We start from the raw sequence: 24,659 nt of genomic DNA, 5'->3' as shown, positions 1-24,659 counted from the left end.
CTCGGCTGCCGTTGAGGTGAGCACTGGCAGGTGTGGCTGGCTCGGCTGCTGTTGATCTGAGCACTGGCAGGTGTGCCTGGCTCGGGCGCTGCTGTTGAGCTGAGCACTAGCAGGTGTGGCTGGCTCGGCTGCTGTTGAGGTGAGCACTGGCAGGTGTGGCTGGCTCGGCTGCTGTTGAGCTGAGCACTGGCAGGTGTGGCTGGCTCGGGCGCTGCTGTTGAGCTGAGCACTAGCAGGTGTGGCTGGCTCGGTGCTGTTGAGGAGAGCACTGGCAAGTGTGGCTGGCTCGGCTGCCGTTGAGGTGAGCACTGGCATGTGTGTCTGGCTCGGCTGCTGTTGATCTGAGCACTGGCAGGTGTGGCTGGCTCGGGCGCTGCTGTTGAGCTGAGCACTAGCAGGTGTGGCTGGCTCGGTGCTGTTGAGGTGAGCACTGGCAAGTGTGTCTGGCTCGGCTGCTGTTGATCTGAGCACTGGCAGGTGTGGCTGGCTCGGGCGCTGCTGTTGAGCTGAGCACTAGCAGGTGTGGCTGGCTCGGTGCTGTTGAGGTGAGCACTGGCAAGTGTGGCTGGCTCGGCTGCTGTTGAGGTGAGCACTGGCATGTGTGGCTGGCTCGGGCGCTGCTGTTGAGCTGAGCACTAGCAGGTGTGGCTGGCTCGGCTGCTGTTGAGCTGAGCACTGGCAGGTGTGGCTGGCTCGGCTGCTGTTGAGGTGAGCACTGGCAGGTGTGGCTGGCTTGGCTGCCGTTGAGGTGAGCACTGGCAGGTGTGGCTGGCTCGGCTGCTGTTGAGGTGTTAGCACTGGCTTGTGTGGCTGGCTCGGGCGCTGCTGTTGAGCTGACCACTAGCAGGTGAGGCTGGCTCGGCTGCTGTTGAGCTGAGCACTGGCAGGTGTGGCTGGCTCTGGCGCTGCTGTTGAGCTGAGCACTAGCAGGTGTGGCTGGCTCGGTGCTGTTGAGGTGAGCACTGGCAGGTGTGGTTGGCTCGGTGCCGTTGAGCTGAGCACTGGCAGGTGTGGCTGGCTCGGCTGCCGTTGAGGTGAGCACTGGCAGGTGTGGCTGGCTCGGCTGCTGTTGAGGTGAGCACTGGCATGTGTGGCTGGCTCGGGCGCTGCTGTTGAGCTGACCACTAGCAGGTGAGGCTGGCTCGGCTGCTGTTGAGCTGAGCACTGGCAGGTGTGGCTGGCTCGGTGCTGTTGAGGTGAGCACTGGCAGGTGTGGCTGGCTCGGCTGCTGTTGAGGTGAGCACTGGCAGGTGTGGCTAGCTCAGCTGCTGTTGAGGTGAGCACTGGCATGTGTGGCTGGCTCGGGCGCTGCTGTTGAGCTGAGCACTAGCAGGTGTGGCTGGCTCGGGCGCTGCTGTTGAGCTGAGCACTGGCAGGTGTGGCTGGCTCGGCTGCCGTTGAGGTGAGCACTGGCAGGTGTGGCTGGCTCGGCTGCTGTTGAGGTGAGCACTGGCAGGTGTGGCTGGCTCGGCTGCTGTTGAGGTGAGCACTGGCATGTGTGGCAGGCTCAGGCGCTGCTGTTGAGCTGAGCACTAACAGGTGTGGCTGGCTCAGTGCTGTTGAGGTGAGCACTGGCAGGTGTGACTGGCTCGGCTGCCGTTGAGGTGAGCGCTGGCAGGTGTGGCTGGCTCGGCTGCTGTTGAGCTGAGCACTGGCAGGTGTGGCTGGCTCGGCTGCTGTTGAGCTGAGCACTGGCAGGTGTGGCTGGCTCGGCTGCTGTTGAGCTGAGCACTGGCAGGTGTGGCTGGCTCGGGCGCTGCTGTTGAGCTGAGCACTAGCAGGTGTGGCTGGCTCGGTGCTGTTGAGGTGAGCACTGGCAGGTGTGGCTGGCTCGGCTGCCGTTGAGGTGAGCACTGGCAGGTGTGGCTGGCTCGGCTGCTGTTGATCTGAGCACTGGCAGGTGTGGCTGGCTCGGGCGCTGCTGTTGAGCTGAGCACTAGCAGGTGTGGCTGGCTCGGCTGCTGTTGAGGTGAGCACTGGCAGGTGTGGCTGGCTCGGCTGCTGTTGAGCTGAGCACTGGCAGGTGTGGCTGGCTCGGGCGCTGCTGTTGAGCTGAGCACTAGCAGGTGTGGCTGGCTCGGTGCTGTTGAGGTGAGCACTGGCAAGTGTGGCTGGCTCGGCTGCCGTTGAGGTGAGCACTGGCAGGTGTGGCTGGCTCGGCTGCTGTTGAGGTGAGCACTGGCATGTGTGGCTGGCTCGGGCGCTGCTGTTGAGCTGAGCACTAGCAGGTGTGGCTGGCTCGGCTGCTGTTGAGCTGAGCACTGGCAGGTGTGGCTGGCTCGGCTGCTGTTGAGGTGAGCACTGGCAGGTGTGGCTGGCTTGGCTGCCGTTGAGGTGAGCACTGGCAGGTGTGGCTGGCTCGGCTGCTGTTGAGGTGTTAGCACTGGCTTGTGTGGCTGGCTCGGGCGCTGCTGTTGAGCTGACCACTAGCAGGTGAGGCTGGCTCGGCTGCTGTTGAGCTGAGCACTGGCAGGTGTGGCTGGCTCTGGCGCTGCTGTTGAGCTGAGCACTAGCAGGTGTGGCTGGCTCGGTGCTGTTGAGGTGAGCACTGGCAGGTGTGGTTGGCTCGGTGCCGTTGAGCTGAGCACTGGCAGGTGTGGCTGGCTCGGCTGCCGTTGAGGTGAGCACTGGCAGGTGTGGCTGGCTCGGCTGCTGTTGAGGTGAGCACTGGCATGTGTGGCTGGCTCGGGCGCTGCTGTTGAGCTGACCACTAGCAGGTGAGGCTGGCTCGGCTGCTGTTGAGCTGAGCACTGGCAGGTGTGGCTGGCTCGGTGCTGTTGAGGTGAGCACTGGCAGGTGTGGCTGGCTCGGCTGCTGTTGAGGTGAGCACTGGCAGGTGTGGCTAGCTCAGCTGCTGTTGAGGTGAGCACTGGCATGTGTGGCTGGCTCGGGCGCTGCTGTTGAGCTGAGCACTAGCAGGTGTGGCTGGCTCGGGCGCTGCTGTTGAGCTGAGCACTGGCAGGTGTGGCTGGCTCGGCTGCCGTTGAGGTGAGCACTGGCAGGTGTGGCTGGCTCGGCTGCTGTTGAGGTGAGCACTGGCAGGTGTGGCTGGCTCGGCTGCTGTTGAGGTGAGCACTGGCATGTGTGGCAGGCTCAGGCGCTGCTGTTGAGCTGAGCACTAGCAGGTGTGGCTGGCTCGGCTGCTGTTGAGGTGAGCACTGGCAGGTGTGGCTGGCTCGGCTGCCGTTGAGGTGAGCACTGGCAGGTGTGGCTGGCTCGGCTGCTGTTGAGCTGAGCACTGGCAGGTGTGGCTGGCTCGGGCGCTGCTGTTGAGCTGAGCACTAGCAGGTGTGGCTGGCTCGGTGCTGTTGAGGTGAGCACTGGCAGGTGTGGCTGGCTCGGCTGCCGTTGAGGTGAGCACTGGCAGGTGTGGCTGGCTCGGCTGCTGTTGATCTGAGCACTGGCAGGTGTGGCTGGCTCGGGCGCTGCTGTTGAGCTGAGCACTAGCAGGTGTGGCTGGCTCGGCTGCTGTTGAGGTGAGCACTGGCAGGTGTGGCTGGCTCGGCTGCTGTTGAGCTGAGCACTGGCAGGTGTGGCTGGCTCGGGCGCTGCTGTTGAGCTGAGCACTAGCAGGTGTGGCTGGCTCGGTGCTGTTGAGGTGAGCACTGGCAGGTGTGGCTGGCTCGGCTGCCATTGAGGTGAGCACTGGCAGGTGTGGCTGGCTCAGCTGCTGTTGAGGTGAGCACTGGTGTTGTGAATTCGGTTTGTGGGCTCCCCCGGTGGTCTGTTATGGTAGTGTCTCTTATGTGCCTTCCTCCATCTCTGATTACCTGTCGCCACCCTCTTGGGGAGTTTCCTATTTAAGGCTGCTTGGCTGTTAGTCACATGCCGGCCAACAATGTGCTAGTAGCATTCTGTTGCATTCACCTGCCTCAAGTTCCAGTTCAGCTAAGTTGAATTTTGTTTCTTGTTTTGCTATTTTTGTCCAGCTATCTGCAATGTGACTCTTCAGTGCTGGAAGCTCTTGTGGACAGAAAATTACTACTCCAGTGGCATGAGTTGTCACTGGAGTTTAAAGTAATTTCTGGATGGTGTTTTTGAATAGTGATTTTTAGGTCGACCGTGAAGTAACTCTTTCCTGTCCTTCTGCTATCTAGTAAGCGGACCTCACTGTGCTAAATCTGCTGTTCATCCTACGTATGTCATTTCCTCTGAACTCACCGTCAATATCTGTGGGGGCCTACTATCATCTTTTGGGGTTCCTCACTGGAGGTAAGGTAGGCCTGTATATTCCTCTTATAGGGGTAGTTAGATCTCCGGCTGGCGCGTGGTGTCTAGGGCATCGTAGGTACATCCCCCGGCTACTGTAAGTGTTGGGTCAGGTTCAGGTCACGGTCGACCTTAGTTTCCATCACCCGAGAGCTAGTCCGTTTTGCATTTTTGTCCCATGGTCATTGGGGTAACCATAACAGTTTGGCCGGCCTGTAAAAAATCTATGTGTTAAAATATGCACTAAAGCAGGAAGGAGGAGAAAAGGTTTTTTTTTTTTTCTGTGTTTGAAAGTGCACCTTAGTTTGATCATTTGTATTCCTTGCTTAAACTGCAGTCTTCAGCCTTTTTTTTTTCTCTCTCCTCTTAACCTCTGAATGCTTGGGTTACACCCATTTGAAACATGGATCCACAGAGTTTAGTTGCAGGTTTGAATAACCTTGCGACAAAAGTACAGAACCTACAAGATTTTGTTATACGTGCTCCAATGTCTGAACCTAAGATTCCTCTGCCTGAATACTTTACCGGAGACAGATCCCGGTTTTTGAGTTTCAGAGAAAATTGCAAATTGTTTTTGTCTCTGAGATCTCACTCTGCTGGTGATCAGACTCAACAAGTTAAAATTGTTATCTCTCTACTGCGCGGCGACCCACAAAGTTGGGCATTTGCATTATCGCCAGGGGATCCTGCGTTGTTAAATGTAGATGCGTTTTTTCAGGCTTTGGGGTTGCTTTATGAAGAACCTAATTTGGAGATTTTGGCTGAGAAAGCCTTGATAGCTCTTTCCCAAGGGCAAGATGAAGCTGAGATATACTGCCAGAAATTCCGTAAATGGTCGGTGCTTACTAAATGGAATGAGTGCGCTTTAGCAGCTAATTTCAGAGAAGGTCTCTCTGATGCCGTGAAGGATGTCATGGTGGGGTTCCCTGTGCCTACAGGTCTGAATGATGCCATGAAATTGGCTATCCAGATTGATCGGCGTTTGCGGGAGCGCAAATCTGTGCACCATATGGCGGGGTCTTCTGAGGAAGAATCTGTGCACCATATGGCGGTATCTTCTGAGCAAAAACCTGTGCACCATATGGCGGTGTCTTCTGAGCAAAGACCTGTGCACCATTTGGCGGTGACCTCTGAAAAGGCATTAGAGCATATGCAATGCGATCGTGTTTTGTCTAGAGGCGAACGTCAAAATTACAGGCGCAAAAATGGATTGTGCTTCTACTGTGGAGATCCAGCTCATGTTATATCAGCATGCTCTAAACGTATAAATAAGGTTGATAAAAAGGTTGATAAATCTTTTTCTACAGGTACCTTGCAGTCAAAATTTCTTTTGTCCGTGACATTGATTTGTACCTTATCATCTGTGACTGTGAATGCTTATGTGGATTCTGGCGCCGCTCTGAGTCTCATGGATTGGTCCTTTGCCAAGCGTTGTGGGTTTGATTTGGAGCCGTTGGAAGTTTCTATTCCCCTGAAGGGTATTGATTCTACACCTTTGGCTAGCAATAAACCACAATATTGGACACAAGTGACTATGCGTCTTACCTCAGACCATCAGGAGATTATTCGTTTCCTTGTATTATATAACCTACATGATGTCTTAGTGCTTGGATTACCATGGTTACAGATTCATAATCCCGTCTTGGACTGGAAATCTATGTCTGTGTTGAGCTGGGGATGTCGGGGTATTCATGGGGATGCACCTTTGGTTCCTATTTCTTCATCTACTCCCTCTGAGATCCCAGCATTTCTGTCAGATTTTTATGATGTCTTTCAAGAGCCTAAAGTTGATTCTCTCCCTCCCCACAGAGAGTGTGACTGCGCTATTGAATTGATCCCCGGTAGTAAGTTTCCTAAGGGTCGCTTGTTTAATTTGTCTGTACCTGAACATACTGCTATGCGGGAGTATATCAGAGAATCCTTGGAAAAGGGTCATATTCGCCCCTCGTTGTCTCCACTAGGGGCAGGATTTTTCTTTGTAGGTAAAAAGGATGGTTCATTGAGACCTTGTATCGACTATCGACTTTTGAATAAGATTACAGTTAAATACCAGTACCCGTTACCTTTACTGACTGATCTGTTTGCTCGTATAAAGGGGGCTAAGTGGTTCACTAAGATCGATCTACGTGGTGCGTATAATTTGGTGCGGATTAAGCAGGGGGATGAGTGGAAGACCGCATTTAATACGCCTGAAGGCCATTTTGAGTATTTGGTAATGCCTTTCGGTCTTGCAAATGCCCCTTCCGTTTTTCAGTCCTTTATGCACGATATTTTCCGTGAATATCTGGATAAGTTTATGATTGTGTATTTGGATGATATTCTTGTTTTTTCGGAGGACTGGGAATCTCACGTTCAACAGGTCAGGAGAGTTTTTCAGGTTTTGCGAGCTAATTCTCTTTTTGTAAAGGGCTCAAAGTGTAGTTTTGGAGTTCAGAGAATTTCCTTTTTGGGATATATTTTTTCCCCTTCATCTATGGAGATGGACCCTGTCAAGGTCCAGGCTATTTGTGATTGGATGCAACCTACTTCTTTGAAGAGTCTGCAAAAGTTCTTGGGTTTTGCTAATTTCTATCGCCGATTTATAGCGGGTTTTTCTGCCATTGCTAAACCTTTGACTGATTTGACCAAAAAGGGTGCTGATGTTGCTAATTGGTCCTCTGCGGCTGTGGAGGCCTTTCAAGAGCTTAAGCGCCGCTTTTCTTCCGCTCCTGTGTTGCGCCAACCTGATGTGTTACTTCCGTTCCAGGTTGAGGTGGATGCTTCGGAGATCGGAGCAGGTGCAGTTTTGTCGCAGAAAGATCCTGACTGCTCAGTAATGAGACCATGTGCGTTTTTCTCCCGAAAGTTTTCGCCCGCTGAGCGAAATTATGATGTGGGAAATCGGGAACTTCTGGCCATGAAGTGGGCGTTTGAGGAGTGGCGTCATTGGCTTGAGGGTGCTAGACACCAGGTGGTGGTCCTCACTGACCACAAGAATCTAATTTATCTTGAGTCGGCCAGGCGTCTGAATCCTAGACAGGCGCGCTGGTCGTTGTTTTTCTCCCGATTTAACTTTGTGGTGTCATATCTGCCTGGGTCCAAGAATGTGAAGGCGGATGCCCTCTCTAGGAGTTTTGAGCCTGACTCGCCTGGTGATTCCGAACCTACCGGCATCCTGAAGGATGGGGTGATATTGTCAGCTGTCTCCCCAGACCTGCGGCGTTCTTTGCAGGAGTTTCAGGTGGATAGGCCTGATCGCTGTCCGCCTGGTAGACTGTTTGTCCCTGATGATTGGACCAGTAGAGTTATCTCGGAGGTTCATTCTTCCGCGTTGACAGGTCATCCTGGAATTTTTGGCACCAGGGATTTGGTGTCTAGGTCCTTCTGGTGGCCTTCTTTGTCTCGAGATGTGCGCATGTTTGTGCAGTCTTGTGATGTTTGTGCTCGGGCCAAGCCCTGCTGTTCTAGGGCCAGTGGGTTGTTGTTGCCCTTGCCTATTCCTAAGAGGCCTTGGACGCACATCTCTATGGACTTTATTTCTGACCTTCCGGTTTCTCGTAGGATGTCTGTCATCTGGGTGATTTGTGACCGTTTTTCCAAGATGGTTCATTTGGTACCTTTACCCAAATTGCCCTCCTCCTCTGAGTTGGTTCCTCTATTTTTTCAGAATGTGGTGCGTTTGCATGGTATTCCTGAGAATATAGTGTCTGACAGGGGTACTCAGTTTGTGTCTAGATTTTGGCGGACGTTCTGTGCCAGGATGGGTATCGATTTGTCTTTTTCGTCTGCATTCCATCCTCAGACTAATGGCCAGACTGAGCGTACTAATCAGACCTTGGAGACTTACTTGAGGTGTTTTGTGTCCGCTGATCAGGATGATTGGCTTGACTTTTTGCCATTGGCAGAGTTTGCCCTTAACAATCGGGCTAGTTCTGCCACTTTGGTTTCTCCATTTTTTTGTAATTCAGGGTTTCACCCTCGGTTTTCGTCCGGTCAATTGGAGTCTTCGGATTGTCCTGGAGTGGATGCTGTGGTTGATAGGATGCATCAGATTTGGGGACAGGTTGTGGACAATCTGAAGTTGTCCCAGGAGAAGACTCAACAGTTCACTAATCGTCATCGGCGTATTGGTCCTCGTCTTTGTGTTGGGGACCTGGTGTGGCTGTCTTCTCGATTTGTTCCTATGAAGGTCTCGTCTCCTAAGTTTAAGCCTCGGTTTATCGGCCCTTATAGGATTCTGGAGGTTCTTAATCCTGTGTCCTTTCGTTTGGACCTCCCAGCATCTTTTAATATCCATAATGTTTTCCATCGGTCATTATTGCGGAGGTATGAGGTACCGGTTGTTCCTTCTGCTGATCCACCTGCTCCTGTGTTGGTTGAGGGTGAATTGGAGTATGTGGTGGAAAAGATCTTGGACTCCCGTGTTTCCAGACGGAAACTTCAGTATCTGGTTAAGTGGAAAGGTTATGGCCAGGAGGATAATTCTTGGGTGACAGCATCCGATGTTCATGCTCCCGATTTGGTTCGTGCATTTCATAGTGCTCATCCAGGTCGCCCTGGTGGTTCTGGTGAGGGTTCGGTGCCCCCTCCTTAAGGGGGGGGTACTGTTGTGAATTCGGTTTGTGGGCTCCCCCGGTGGTCTGTTATGGTAGTGTCTCTTATGTGCCTTCCTCCATCTCTGATTACCTGTCGCCACCCTCTTGGGGAGTTTCCTATTTAAGGCTGCTTGGCTGTTAGTCACATGCCGGCCAACAATGTGCTAGTAGCATTCTGTTGCATTCACCTGCCTCAAGTTCCAGTTCAGCTAAGTTGAATTTTGTTTCTTGTTTTGCTATTTTTGTCCAGCTATCTGCAATGTGACTCTTCAGTGCTGGAAGCTCTTGTGGACAGAAAATTACTACTCCAGTGGCATGAGTTGTCACTGGAGTTTAAAGTAATTTCTGGATGGTGTTTTTGAATAGTGATTTTTAGGTCGACCGTGAAGTAACTCTTTCCTGTCCTTCTGCTATCTAGTAAGCGGACCTCACTGTGCTAAATCTGCTGTTCATCCTACGTATGTCATTTCCTCTGAACTCACCGTCAATATCTGTGGGGGCCTACTATCATCTTTTGGGGTTCCTCACTGGAGGTAAGGTAGGCCTGTATATTCCTCTTATAGGGGTAGTTAGATCTCCGGCTGGCGCGTGGTGTCTAGGGCATCGTAGGTACATCCCCCGGCTACTGTAAGTGTTGGGTCAGGTTCAGGTCACGGTCGACCTTAGTTTCCATCACCCGAGAGCTAGTCCGTTTTGTATTTTTTTCCCATGGTCATTGGGGTAACCATAACACACTGGCATGTGTGGCTGGCTCGGGCGCTGCTTTTGAGCTGAGCACTAGGAGGTGTGGCTGGCTCGGCTGCTGTTGAGCTGAGCACTGGCAGGTGTGGCTGGCTTGGTGCTGTTGAGGTGAGCACTGGCAGGTGTGGCTGGCTTGGCTGCCGTTGAGGTGAGCACTGGCAGGTGTGGCTGGCTCGGCTGCTGTTGAGGTGAGCACTGGCATGTGTGGCTGGCTCGGGCGCTGCTGTTGAGCTGAGCACTGGCAGGTGTGGCTGGCTCGGTGCTGTTGAGGTGAGCACTGGCAGGTGTGGCTGGCTCGGCTGCCATTGAGGTGAGCACTGGCAGGTGTGGCTGGCTCGGCTGCTGTTTAGCTGAGCACTGGCTGGTGTGGCTGGCTCGGGCGCTGCTGTTGAGCTGAGCACTAGCAGGTGTGGCTGGCTCGGCTGCTGTTGAGGTGAGCACTGGCAGGTGTGGCTGGCTCGGCTGCTGTTGAGCTGAGCACTGGCAGGTGTGGCTGGCTCGGGCGCTGCTGTTGAGCTGAGCACTAGCAGGTGTGGCTGGCTCGGTGCTGTTGAGGTGAGCACTGGCAGGTGTGGCTGGCTCGGCTGCCATTGAGGTGAGCACTGGCAGGTGTGGCTGGCTCAGCTGCTGTTGAGGTGAGCACTGGCATGTGTGGCTGGCTCGGGCGCTGCTGTTGAGCTGAGCACTAGCAGGTGTGGCTGGCTCGGCTGCTCTTGAGCTGAGCACTGGCAGGTGTGGCTGGCTCGGTGCTGTTGAGGTGAGCACTGGCAGGTGTGGCTGGCTCGGCTGCCGTTGAGGTGAGCACTGGCAGGTGTGGCTGGCTCGGCTGCTGTTGAGGTGAGCACTGGCATGTGTGGCTGGCTCGGGGGCTGCTGTTAAGCTGAGCACTAGCAGGTGTGGCTGGCTCGGCTGCTGTTGAGCTGAGCACTGGCAGGTGTGGCTGGCTCGGTGCTGTTGAGGTGAGCACTGGCAGGTGTGGCTGGCTCGGCTGCCGTTGAGGTGAGCACTGGCAGGTGTGGCTGGCTCGGCTGCCGTTGAGGTGAGCACTGGCAGGTGTGGCTGGCTCGGCTGCTGTTGAGGTGAGCACTGGCATGTGTGGCTGGCTCGGGCGCTGCTGTTGAGCTGAGCACTAGCAGGTGTGGCTGGCTCGACTGCTGTTGAGCTGAGCACTGGCAGGTGTGGCTGGCTCGGTGCTGTTGAGGTGAGCACTGGCAGGTGTGGCTGGCTCGGCTGCCGTTGAGGTGAGCACTGGCAGGTGTGGCTGGTTCGGCTGCTGTTGAGGTGAGCACTGGCATGTGTGGCTGGCTCGGGCGCTGCTGTTGAGCTGAGCACTAGCAGGTGTGGCTGGCTCGGCTACTGTTGAGCTGAGCACTGGCAGGTGTGGCTGGCTCGGCTGCCGTTGAGGTGAGCACTGGCAGGTGTGGCTGGCTCGGCTGCTGTTGAGGTGAGCACTGGCAGGTGTGGCTGGCTCGGCTGCTGTTGAGGTGAGCACTGGCAGGTGTGGCTGGCTCGGCTGCCGTTGAGGTGAGCACTGGCAGGTGTGGCTGGCTCGGCTGCTGTTGAGGTGAGCACTGGCAGGTGTGGCTGGCTCAGCTGCCATCGAGGTGAGCACTGGCAGGTGCAACCAACAGAAATGCAAACAGTGGGACCTGAAAACTGACAAGATTCTTAGGAACAAACTCACAACAATGCGCAGGCACCATGTTGGAGGTGGCGCTTTAAATAGTAAGTGACCTCCAGCTTTTGGTGGGGACACTTTAGAGGAATGCGTGCGGTCCCTTTAAGAAAGAGAAAGTGTGCGCACCCTAAGCACAGTGCCTGGAGACCTGTTAGGAGTGTGTGCACCCCGGGCAGCAGCAGACCTGGAAGGGGCAGGATGGGAGCCTCGGTGGTGAGTACATGAGGATACGTGTGGTTAGAGCAGTTTGAGTGTAAAATCATATTCTGGGCAGTTCCATGCTGAGAAGGAATATTTTCAAAATTTTCAAATATTTTGGAAACAGTTAATTTTTTGTAAGTTGGTACTTCATTACACATGGCATAAGGTGGCAACACTGTTTCAAATTCCATATATTTCCAAGATGGCAGAGGGTGGAATGTGACCTCCTGTTCTCACTGGGATCATACAGTAACAGGCTACAGTGGTAAGTGGATTACTATTAGCGAGCAACGTGCAGAACTGAAGTACTGCTAGGAAACCAAAATACTATAATATCTTTGGTTCTGTAAGATTACTGTTTACTAGAAATTTTGCATATATAAATTGTAGACATTCTCAGTAACGTAAGTTACCAAAAAGATAAAAAAAAAATGTAGGATTGAGACCTAAGCAAAAATTAAGTTGTAGCTTGCAGAGTTCTTATATTGCAGAATGTACAAACTATTCATTAAGTTTCATGTTGCTGCTAAAAGTTTCACAGTTTCTGTATGAAGTAAATGTAACGTAGGTTACTGGCTGATGACTGGGCTGAAGTAATGTATGATGGCAGAAAGTACATTGCCTTCCGAAAGTATTCAGCCCCTGGAACTTTCAATCCTTTTCCCACATATCAGGCTTCAAACATAAAGATACCAAATGTAAATTTTTGGTGAAGAATCAACAACAAGTAGAACACAATTGTGAAGCTGAAAGAAATTTATTGGTTATTTTAAATTTTTGTGGAAATTCAAAACCTGAAAAGTGGGGCGAGCAATATTATTCGGCCCCTGTAACTTAATACTTTGTTGCACCCCTTTTGCTGCGATTACAAGTCGCTTGGGGTATGTCTCTATCAGTTTTGTACATCGAGAGACTGAAATTCTCACCCATTCTTCCTTGGCAAACAGCTCGAGCTCAGTGAGGTTGGATGGAGATCGTTTGTGAACAGCAGTTTTCAGCTCTTTCCACAGATTCTCGATTGGATTGAGGTCTGGACTCTGACTTGGCCATTCTAACACCTGGATACGTTTATTTGTGAACCATTCCATTGTAGATTTTGCTTTATGTTTGGGATCATTGTCTTGTTGGAAGACAAATCTCCGTCCCGGTCTCAGGTCTTTTGCAGACTCCAACAGGTTTTCTTCAAGAATGGTCCTGTATTTGGCTCCATCCATCTTCCCATCAATTTTAACCATCTTCTCTGTCCCTGCTGAAGAAAAGCAGACCCAAACCATGATGCTGCCACCACCATGTTTGACAGTGGGGATGGTGTGTTCAGGGTGATGAGCTGTGTTGCCTTTATGCCAAACATATCGTTTGGCATTGTTGCCAAAAAGTTCGATTTTGGTTTCATCTGACCAGATCACCTTCTTCCACATGTTTGGTGTCTCCCAGGTGGCTTGTTGCAAACTTTAAACAACACTTTTTATGGATATCTTTGAGAAATGGCTTTCTTCTTGCCACTCTTCCATAAAGGCCAGATTTGTGCAGTGTGCGACTGATTGTTGTCCTATGGACAGACTGTCCCACGTCAGCTGTAGGTCTCTGCAGTTCATCCAGAGTGATCATGGGCCTCTTGGATGCATCTCTGATCAGTCTTCTCCTTGTCTGAGATGAAAGTTTAGAGGGACGGAAGGGTCTTGGTAGATTTGCAGTGGTATGATACTCCTTCCATTTCAATATGATCACGTGCACAGTGATCCTTGGGATGTTTAAAGTTTTGGAAATCATTTTGTATCCAAATCCGGCTTTAAACTTCTCCACAACAGTATCACGGACCTGCCTGTTGTGTTCCTTGGTCTTCATGATAGTCTCAGGGTTCTGTGTGAAGCACAGAGAGCATCACAGAGCAGGTGCATTTATACGGAGACTTGATTACACACAGGTGGATTATATTTATCATCATTAGGCATTTAGGACAACATTGGATCCTTCAGAGATCCACAATGAACTTCTGCAGTGAAAGTAAAGGGGCCGAATAATATTGCACGCCCCACTTTTCAGTTTTTGAATTTCCACAACAATTTTAAATAACCAATAAATTTCGCTCAGCTTCACAATTGTGTTCCGTTTGTTGTTGATTCTTCACCAAAAATTTACATTTGGTATCTTTATGTTTGAAGCATGATATGTGGGAGAAGGTTGAAAAGTTCCAGGGGGCAGAATACTTTCGCAAGTCACTATCGTGGAGTGGTTACTGAGGTTGCACGCAATGAGATGAAAGTGAAAACCATGGAACTTTATGGCAAGAATAAAAATACCTGGAAATGGCCATCTAAAGATGATGAAATGTATTATGATGTCTGTCAAATTTTAAGAAAGGTTGATCCTCCCCTGAAAATGGGTTCTAGGAACATTTGGGAATTTTTTGATTAGCCAGGAAGGTAACTGAGCAGTGAGCACAAATTTGCATCTTGGTGAAGTTCTTCATTAGCTGTGTCTGAATGCACTGGGCCCAGATTAAAATGTAGTCTACATTATGTCCTTGATCAATGGTCATATTTTGTAATCAAAATTTCCACTTTGCAAAAATGTTGACAACTAAAGTATGAATATTAATTGATTCCCTTTATACAAAACGTTAGTCTACACATGCAGCTCTCACCAATGAATTCACAGCATAATGTGCTTTGTCGCCTTCTCAGATATGAGCACTGACAACGCGGAACACGTTCTTTGCTTTGTAACGTCAGTTATCTACATTTCTTGTAATAAAAACTGTTGCATTTAACTTGAGAGGTTAAAATAAATGTGTTCGAATTGCTGGGACTCCGGTGTCTTCATACAATAATCTCCTGCTTCTCCCGTTTACCAGAACAGAACATTTGGCAGACTCACGACATGGACACTCGCCTTTCCTTTTTGTGTAACGTAAGTTACCAGTGATAACTCTGTAATTTGTAGTTAATTTTATTGTTAAAAAATCAAACTGTTGAAATCTATTGAGAATAGTTTACTGTACAATCTACATTCACTCCTTATTGTGCCTTCAAAGAAGGGTCTGCAGCCATTATTACCATGTTACCATGGTTACCATGGAACCGCCCTTCTGATGTTTGGGGCACATCTATCAGATCTGTAAGAACTGTTGCATATTTGTATTATGGAGTTCCATTTGTCTTTTCTGTTCTAGGGGAACAGACAAAATTAATGCGCAACACCAATCCTTTGTATAAGGGCTCATTCACACTTGTGATTCCGATGTCATCTGTTATTGTTAGTAATCTCTCTTATGATCATTAATATGTAGTAAGCTTTGGTGTATTTCCATATGGATGTGGAGCGCCCCCACGCAAGGGCAATGGGGTACTCGGCACCGGGTCCTTCGCTTCGGGGGATGTCACGGTGGCCTGACCCGGTCCGTGGCCCTTTGAGGGGCGTCCAGTAAAGAAGAGTTTTTATGGTTTTGGGAAAGGTCTTTAAAGGGGAAGTGTTCGTGACGCCACCTGTGGTATTTGGTCAGGGTGACCGACGCTGCTGTGAGGGGTGATATTATGGCAGCTAGATGGTGTACCTTCCCACAGGTGAAGTGTGTCCCCAGGGCTTCCCAGAAGTGTAGATAGTGATGGTGGACGATGTGAGGCGCAGTGAATAACGAGGACACAAGGTTGCAGTCTCTTTACCGTTACTGAAGGCTTCAGCGTCCACAGCCCAGAGTACAGATCACAGGGCAGGCAGAGTCCGGACGGTCCGAAGGCAAATCCAGAGTTCTCTTATCCAGGTGGAAATCAGTAGCCTTCCTCTAGCGCCTGTGTGTTGTAGTACCTTACTGCTGAGCTTCTCGGTAAGGTCCTCACAACTCTTGTAGATGTTCTAGATGTTATTTCTTCCTCTCTGTCCCCCAGATGTTAAGGATAGGACAAACCCGTATGACTGATGGCCTGAGGCTTTTTACAGGGACCCTAGAGACCCTGGCCCCCACAAGTTGCCACCGTGTCTCCTAGGTAATAAGGTCGGGCAGCCAACTTGGAATTGACTGTCCTGCCGGTCTCTGGAGCAAGGCTTGGAGACAGTTGCTCCCTCGGTGTTCCGGCCACCGGCTACGCGCCTCAGAAGGAGGCAGCCTATTTCAGGGCCGAACTCCTCCCGGTGTTTTCTCCTTGTGCTGTGACTTCGTGTCTCACCCTCTACAACACAATTCTCTTCGTGTCCTTTCTTAGGATGCTGCCGCACGTGGGGCAGGCGCAGCTCCGTGTCTGTCTGTCTCGCTAGGCCTCTGTCAGGATCCCACCCCTGACAGGGACCCTCTGTCTGCAGCTCAGATGTTCCTCCTTCTCCCCCTGTCTGCCTGACAGGTGTTGCCTGGGCAAAGCCCAGCCAGCGTCTCTCTAACTTTCTATCCAGCCCACCAGTTTTACCCTTCTGTGAGGAGTGCCCTAGTAGATAGGAGCAAGGCTCCCCCTGGTGGATTGGAGTGTGAAGTGTGGTGTATGGTTTGTGATACCAGGTAGGAAGATCTCCTTTATTGCCATCAGACGTAATATCACTCCCCCTGGTGGAAGAACGACATCACTGCAACAACCAGGACTCTGGGGCGCTGCGGATGTATTTGACTTAGTTGTGTTACAGTGTTTTATATGCAGCATATACAGTGTGTAAAAAAAAGTATTTAGTCAGTGACCAATTGTACAAGTTCTCCCACTTAAAAAGAGCGGCCTGTAATTGCCATCATGGGTAGACCACAACTATAAGAGTCACAATGAGAAAACAAATCCAGAAAATCACCGTGTCTGATTTGGAAGATTTATTTTGCAAATTATTGTGGAAAATCAGTATTTGGTCATTAACAAAAGTTCATCTCAATATTTTGTTATATATCCTTTCTTGGCAAGGACAGAGGTCAAACGTTTTCTGTAAGTCTTCACAAGGTGGGCACACACTGTTGTTGGTATGTTGGCCCATTCCTCCATGCAGATCTCCTCTAGAGCAGTGATGTTTTGGGCCTGCCACTGGGCAACACGGACTTTCAACTCCCTCCAAAGGTTTTCTATAGGGTTGAGATCTGGAGACTGGCTAGGCCACTCCAGGACCTTGAAATGCTTCTTACGAAGCCACTCCTTCATTGCCCTGGCGGTGTGCTTGGGATCATTATCATGCTGAAAGACACATCCACGTTTCATCTTCAATGCCCTTGCTGATGGAAGGTTTGCACTCAAAATCTCACGATACATGGCCCCATTCATTCTTTCATGTACACAGCTCAGTCATTCTGGTCCTTTTGCAGAGAAATAGCCCCAAAGCATGATGTTGCCACCCCCATGCTTCACAGTAGGTATGGTGTTCTTTGGATGCAACTCAGCATTCCGTCTCCTCCAAACACGACGAGTTTTGTTTCTAACAAAATAATCCAAATGCTTTCTAGCAAACTTCAGATGGGTCCGAACATGTACTGGCTTAAGCAGGGGGACACGTTTGGCACTGCAGGATCTGAGTCCCTGGCGACGTAGTGTGTTGCTGATGGTAGTGGATCGTCCCCACTGTCGCAGGGCCAAGGGGTACCCGGTACCGGGCCTCTCTGTCTCGATTCGGGGATTGTCACGGTGGCTAGACCCGGTCCGTGACCCTGCTGAGGGGCGTCCAATAAAAGTTGAGAGTGATGATGTGTGGTGCAGGGTGCGATGAATAACGAGGACACAAGGTTGCAGTCTCTTTACCTCTTTACTTCAGGTTTCGAGATACTCAATCCAAAGTACTGTTAACAGGGCTGGCTGAGACCGGCCGGTCCAAAGGCACATCCGGAGTTCCCTTTGCAGGTGGGAATCAGCGTCTACCTTCTAGCGCCTGTGTGTTGTAGTCCTTCCCTGCTGAGCACCCCGGGATAGTCCTCACAACTGATTCTGTCTGTCTCTGATGTTCGTTCTCTACGTCCCCCAGATGATATGGTTAGGACGCACCCGTATGACGGGGTAGGCCTGGAGTTCTTCCGGGACCCTAGTGACGCCCCTCTCCCACAGCTGCCTCCGTTGTCTGCTTAGGTGTTTAAGTGAGACAGCCAACCTATAATTGGCTGTCCGGCCGTGGTTTGAAGTAATGCTTAAAGTCTCTTACTTTCTCGGCGTTCCGGCCACCGTGACTTTGCGCTTCAGAAGGATGTTGCCTCGATCTTACAGAACGACTCCTTCTGGTCCTATCACCTCTGCGCTGTATTCCCGTTTCTCACTCCTTCACAATACCCCTCGCTTCTTGTCCTTTCCTAGGAGACTGCCACTGTAAGCACAGGCACGGCTCCGTAACGTTCTTTCTTGTTCACTAGGGCTCTGCCAGGATCCCACCTCTGACAGGTCCTCTCTCGAGCTCTTCCCAGCTCCTTTCTCCCTAACTTCCTGTCCAACCCCCCAGTTTTACCCAAGTGTGAGGAGTGGCCTAATAGATAGAACCACCTCCCCCTGGTGGCCGGAGTGTGAAGTGTATGTGGGTGTGTGTCATGAATCCCCAATGGCTAGGGATAGCACAGGACAAGCAAAGTATAACAAAATATCGGACGAGCTCTAGGGTGATGGAACCTGGGCTGACCGCTGCCCTACGCCTGACAAACGCAACTAGAGATAGCCAGGGAGCGTGCCTACGTTGGTTCTAGACGCCACGCACCAGCCTAAGAGCTAACTAGTACTGCAGAGAAAACAAGACCTCACTTGCCTCCAGAGGAATTAACCCCAAAGGTATAGTTGCCCCCCACATGTATTGACGGTGAAATGAGAGGAAGGCACACACATAGAGATGATGTATATAGCTTTAGCAAATAGAGGCCCGCTAAAAACTAGAAAGCAGAATGATACAAAAGGGGACTGAGCGGTCAGCAAAAAACCCTAATCAAAAAAACCATCCTGAGATTACAAGAACCCATGTGCCAACTCATGGCACATGGGGAGAACCTCAGTCCACTAGAGCAACCAGCTAGCATAGAGACATTCTAAGCAAGCTGGACCAAAAACCAAACAACTGAAAATCAGCACTTAGCTTATCCTGAAAGATCTGGGAGCAGGTAGGCAGGAACCAAACAGAGCACATCTGAACACATTGATAGCCGGCAAGGGAAATGACAGAAAGGCCAGGTAAAATAGGAAACACCCAGCCTCTGATGGACAGGTGGAAACCAAAGGCCGCAACCCACCAAAGTCACCCAGTACCAGCAGTAACCACCAGAGGGAGCCCACCAACAGAATCCACAACAGTACCCCCCCCCTTGAGGAGGGGTCACCGAACCCTCACGAGAACCCCCAGGGCGATCAGGGTGAGCTCTATGGAAGGCGCGGACAAAATCAGTCGCGTGAACATCGGAGGCGACCACCCAGGAATTATCCTCCTGACCATAACCCTTCCACTTAACCAAATACTGGAGTTTGCGTCTGGAAACACGAGAATCCAAGATCTTTTCAACAACATACTCCAATTCTCCCTCCACCAGCACCGGAGCAGGAGGCTCGACCGAAGGAACAACGGGCACCTCATACCTCCGCAACAACGACCGATGGAACACATTATGAATAGCAAACGATGCTGGGAGATCCAAACGAAAAGATACAGGGTTAAGAATCTCCGAGATCCTATAAGGACCGATGAACCGAGGCTTGAACTTAGGAGAAGAGACCTTCATAGGGACAAAACGAGAAGACAACCACACCAAGTCCCCAACAAGAAGTCGGGGACCCACGCGGTGACGGCGATTAGCAAACTGCTGAGTCTTCTCCTGAGATAACTTCAAATTGTCCACCACCTGATTCCAAATCTGATGTAGCCTGTCCACCACCACGTCTACTCCAGGACAATCCGAAGATTCCCCCTGACCAGAGGAAAAACGAGGATGAAACCCCGAATTACAAAAAAAAGGAGAGACCAACGTGGCAGAACTAGCCCGATTATTAAGAGCAAATTTGGCCAGTGGCAAAAAAGCAACCCAGTCATCCTGATCAGCAGAAACAAAACACCTCAAATAAGTTTCCAAGGTCTGATTAGTTCGCTCCGTCTGGCCATTCGTCTGAGGATGGAATGCAGACGAGAAAGACAAATCAATGCCCATCTTGGCACAAAACGTCCGCCAAAATCTAGACACAAACTGGGATCCCCTGTCAGAAACGATATTCTCCGGAATCCCATGCAAACGAACCACGTTCTGAAAAAACAAAGGGACCAACTCAGAGGAGGAGGGTAACTTAGGCAAGGGCACCAAATGAACCATCTTAGAAAAGCGGTCACACACAACCCAGATAACGGACATTTTCTGTGAAACCGGGAGATCAGAAATAAAATCCATGGAAATGTGCGTCCAAGGCCTCTTCGGGATGGGCAAAGATAACAACAACCCACTAGCCCGTGAACAGCAAGGCTTAGCTCGAGCACACACTTCACAAGACTGCACAAAGGTACGCACATCCCTAGATAAGGAAGGCCACCAAAAAGACCTGGCCACCAAGTCTCTAGTACCAAATATTCCAGGATGACCAGCCAACACAGAAGAATGGACCTCGGAGATGACTCTACTGGTCCAATCATCCGGAACAAACAGTCTTTCTGGTGGACATCGATCCGGTTTATCCACCTGAAACTCCTGCAATGCGCGTCGCAAGTCTGGGGATACGGCGGACAATATTACCCCATCCCTAAGGATACCAGCAGGCCCAGTGTCTCCAGGAGAATCAGGCACAAAACTCCTGGAAAGAGCATCTGCCTTCACATTCTTTGAACCTGGCAGGTATGAAACCACAAAATTGAAACGAGAAAAAAATAATGACCAACGAGCCTGTCTAGGATTCAAACGCCTGGCAGACTCAAGGTAAATGAGATTCTTGTGATCAGTCAAGACCACCACGCGATGTTTAGCACCCTCAAGCCAATGACGCCACTCCTCAAATGCCCACTTCATGGCCAAAAGCTCCCGATTACCCACATCATAATTGCGCTCGGCGGGCGAGAATTTTCTAGAGAAGAAAGCACATGGCTTTGTCACCGAGCCATTAGAACTTCTCTGTGACAAAACCGCCCCCGCTCCAATCTCGGAAGCATCAACCTCCACCTGAAAAGGAAGTGACACATCTGGTTGACACAACACAGGAGCAGAAGAAAACCGGCGCTTAAGTTCCCGAAAGGCCTCCAGGGCCGCAGGAGACCAATCAGCAACATCAGCACCCTTTTTAGTCAAATCAGTCAAAGGTTTAACAATACTGGAAAAATTAGCAATGAACCGACGATAAAAATTAGCAAACCCCAAGAACTTCTGAAGGCTCTTAACAGATGTAGGTTGTGTCCAGTCACAAATAGCCTGAACCTTAACGGGATCCATCTCAATAGTAGAAGGAGAAAAAATGTACCCCAAAAAAGAAATCTTCTGGACTCCGAAGAGACACTTTGAGCCCTTCACAAACAGAGAATTGGCCCGCAAAACCTGAAACACCTTCCTGACCTGTAGAACATGAGACTCCCAGTCATCAGAAAACACCAAAATATCATCCAAATACACAATCATAAACTTATCCAGATATTCACGGAGAATATTGTGCATAAAGGACTGAAAGACTGACGGAGCATTGGAGAGTCCAAAAGGCATTACCAAATACTCAAAATGGCCCTCAGGCGTATTAAATGCGGTTTTCCACTCATCACCCTGTTTTATCCGCACCAGATTATACGCACCACGAAGATCTATTTTAGTGAACCACCTAGCCCCCTTAATGCGAGCAAACAAATCAGTAAATAATGGCAATGGATACTGGTATTTGACTGTAATCTTATTCAGAAGGCGATAATCTATACAAGGCCTCAGGGAACCATCTTTTTTTGCCACGAAAAAAAAACCTGCTCCCAGAGGGGACAAAGATGGACGAATATGTCCTTTTCCAAGGACTCCTTAATATAATTCCGCATAGCAGTATGCTCTGGCAGTGACAGATTAAATAAACGACCCTTAGGGAACTTACTGCCAGGAATCAATTCTATAGCACAGTCACACTCTCTATGAGGAGGGAGCGAATTGAGCTTAGGCTCCTCAAAAACATCCTTATAATCTGACAAAAACGCAGGGATCTCCGAAGGAGTCGATGAAGCGATTGAAATCGGAGGTGCATCATCATGAACCCCCTGACATCCCCAGCTTAGCACAGACATTGTTTTCCAGTCCAGGACAGGATTATGAGTTTGTAACCATGGCAGACCAAGCACTAGTACATCATGTAAATTATACAGTACAAGGAAGCGAATCACCTCCTGATGAACGGGAGTCATGCGCATGGTCACTTGTGTCCAATACTGCGGTTTATTCATAGCCAATGGTGTAGAATCAATTCCCTTCAGAGGAATAGGAACTTCCAGAGGCTCTAGACTAAAACCGCAGCGTTTAGCAAATGACCAATCCATAAGACTCAGGGCAGCGCCTGAATCCACATAGGCATCGACGGAAATGGAAGACAGTGAAAAAATCAGAGTCACAGACAAAATGAACTTAGACTGCAGAGTATCAATGGCAAAAGATTTATCAACCCTTTTTGTGCGTTTAGAGCATGCTGATATAACATGAGCTGAATCACCACAATAAAAACACAAACCATTTTTCCGCCTATAATTTTGCCGTTCACTTCTGGACTGAATTCTATCACATTGCATAGTCTCAGGTGCCTGTTCAGAAGACACCGCCAACTGGTGCACAGGTTTGCGCTCCCGTAAACGCCGATCAATCTGAATGGCCATAGCCATAGACTCATTCAGACCTGTAGGCGCAGGGAACCCCACCATAATATCCTTAATGGCCTCAGAAAGACCATTTCTGAAGTTTGCAGCCAGGGCGCACTCATTCCACTGAGTAAGCACCGACCATTTCCGAAATTTCTGACAATATATTTCCGCTTCATCATGCCCCTGAGAGAGGGCTAATAAAGCCTTTTCAGCCTGAATCTCTAGGTTAGGTTCCTCATAGAGCAATCCCAATGCCAGAAAAAACGCATCCACACTGAGCAACGCAGGATCCCCTGGTGCCAATGCAAATGCCCAATTCTGAGGGTCGCCCCGTAGGAACGATATAACAATCTTGACCTGTTGAGCAGGGTCTCCAGAGGAGCGAGATTTCAAAGAGAGAAACAATTTACAATTGTTCCTGAAATTCAGGAAGGTAGATCTATCTCCAGAAAAAAACTCTGGAATAGGAATTCTAGGTTCAGACATGGGAGTGTGAACAACGAAATCCTGTATGTTTTGAACCTTTGCCGCGAGATTACTCAGGCTGGAAGCCAAACTCTGGACATCCATGATAAACAGCTAAGATCAGAGCCATTCAAGGGTTAAGAGGAGGTAAGAAGCAGCTAGACAGCAATTAAGGGCTAGGCAGCAAAACTCTGAAGGAAAAAAAAAAAAAAATTTTCCTTGAACACTTCTTTTCCTCCTGCTTCAGCCCAAACAATTAACACTTTGTGGGCCGGCTATACTGTCATGAACCCCCAATGGCTAGGGATAGCACAGGACAAGCAAAGTATAACAAAATATCGGACGAGCTCTAGGGTGATGGAACCTGGGCTGACCGCTGCCCTACGCCTGACAAACGCAACTAGAGATAGCCAGGGAGCGTGCCTACGTTGGTTCTAGACGCCACGCACCAGCCTAAGAGCTAACTAGTACTGCAGAGAAAACAAGACCTCACTTGCCTCCAGAGGAATTAACCCCAAAGGTATAGTTGCCCCCCACATGTATTGACGGTGAAATGAGAGGAAGGCACACACATAGAGATGATGTATATAGCTTTAGCAAATAGAGGCCCGCTAAAAACTAGAAAGCAGAATGATACAAAAGGGGACTGAGCGGTCAGCAAAAAACCCTAATCAAAAAAACCATCCTGAGATTACAAGAACCCATGTGCCAACTCATGGCACATGGGGAGAACCTCAGTCCACTAGAGCAACCAGCTAGCATAGAGACATTCTAAGCAAGCTGGACCAAAAACCAAACAACTGAAAATCAGCACTTAGCTTATCCTGAAAGATCTGGGAGCAGGTAGGCAGGAACCAAACAGAGCACATCTGAACACATTGATAGCCGGCAAGGGAAATGACAGAAAGGCCAGGTAAAATAGGAAACACCCAGCCTCTGATGGACAGGTGGAAACCAAAGGCCGCAACCCACCAAAGTCACCCAGTACCAGCAGTAACCACCAGAGGGAGCCCACCAACAGAATCCACAACAGGTGTGTGTTACCTGGTCAGGTGAACTCCTTTAGTGCAATCAGACGTACCATCACTCCCCTTAGTGGCAGAGCAACAGTACTGCAACGACCAGGACTCTGGGGTGCTGCAGTAGCCTTTGTTGCCGTGGCCCCAGCTCTATGCAGGTCATACACTAGGTCCCCGTGTGGGTCTGGGATTTTTGCTCACCTTTCTTGTGATCACTTTGACCCCACAAGGTGAGATCTTGTGGAGCGCCCCCAGACGCAGGGCCGCGGGGTACTCGGTACCAGGCCTCTCTGTCTCAGTTCTGGGGTTGTCACAGTGGCTAGACCCGGCCCGTGACCCTGCTAAGGGGTGTCCAATGAAAGTTGTAGATGATGGTGTGTGGTGTAGGTCGTGGTGAATAACGAGGACACAGGGTTGCAGTCTCTTTACCTCTTTACTAAAGGCTTCAGGATCCTCAATCCAGAGCACTGCTAACAGGGCTGGCTGAGACCGGCCGGTCCGAAGACACCTCCAGAGTTTCCTTCACAGGTGGAAATCTGTGCCTACCTTCTAGCGCCTGTGTGTTGTAGTACTTCCCTGCTGAGCACCATGGGATAGTCCTCACTAGGGTTGAGCGACTTTCATTTTTTTAAGATCGAGTAGGGTTTTGGGAAACCCGATTTTGTCCAGAGTCGAGTCGAGTGCAGTCGGCCGATTATCGCTAAAAGTCGGGGATCGACCGAAACACGAAACCCAATGCAAGTCAATGGGGAAGCATAGTCGGCAGTGAGTGGAGGCCAGGAAAACACCTACAGTGCCCATTTTAATGCCAAAAACATCCATTCTTGTTTCTGAAGCTTGCCAATCTTAATTAACTGTATAATAATAGTTGGGCATAGGGAATTGGGGGAAAGTTGTGGGGGGAGTAGGGCTGGCTCAAGTTTTTCGTGGGCCCAGGAAATGCGGACTACGTCACGGCGGTGTTGCAGGGAAAGGTAAGTATTTAAAAGTTGCAAGTGCTGTGATCCTGAGCAAGCAGGGGGGGCCCACTCGTTCGCATTGCCACTGGCACAGGGCCCCTCAAAGTACGGC

General features: G+C 50.2%; 1 protein-coding gene across 1 annotated transcript in view; it reads left to right on the top strand.

Annotated features, from left to right (window-relative positions):
- The first annotated feature begins 14,256 nt into the window (after window positions 1-14,256).
- STEAP3 (STEAP3 metalloreductase) overlaps window positions 14,257-24,659 on the top strand; it is a 196,029-nt gene continuing 185,626 nt past the window's right edge. The window contains exon 1 of the mRNA XM_077273416.1: window positions 14,257-14,313. The gene's annotated coding sequence lies outside the window, so the exon portion shown is untranslated. The remainder of the gene's footprint in view (window positions 14,314-24,659) is intronic.

This window comes from Ranitomeya variabilis, chromosome 7 (genome assembly GCF_051348905.1).
Source record: "Ranitomeya variabilis isolate aRanVar5 chromosome 7, aRanVar5.hap1, whole genome shotgun sequence".
NCBI lineage: Eukaryota > Metazoa > Chordata > Amphibia > Anura > Dendrobatidae > Ranitomeya > Ranitomeya variabilis.
Note: the sequence above shows the minus strand (reverse complement) of the source record. Positions and strands in the feature narration are given on the sequence as shown.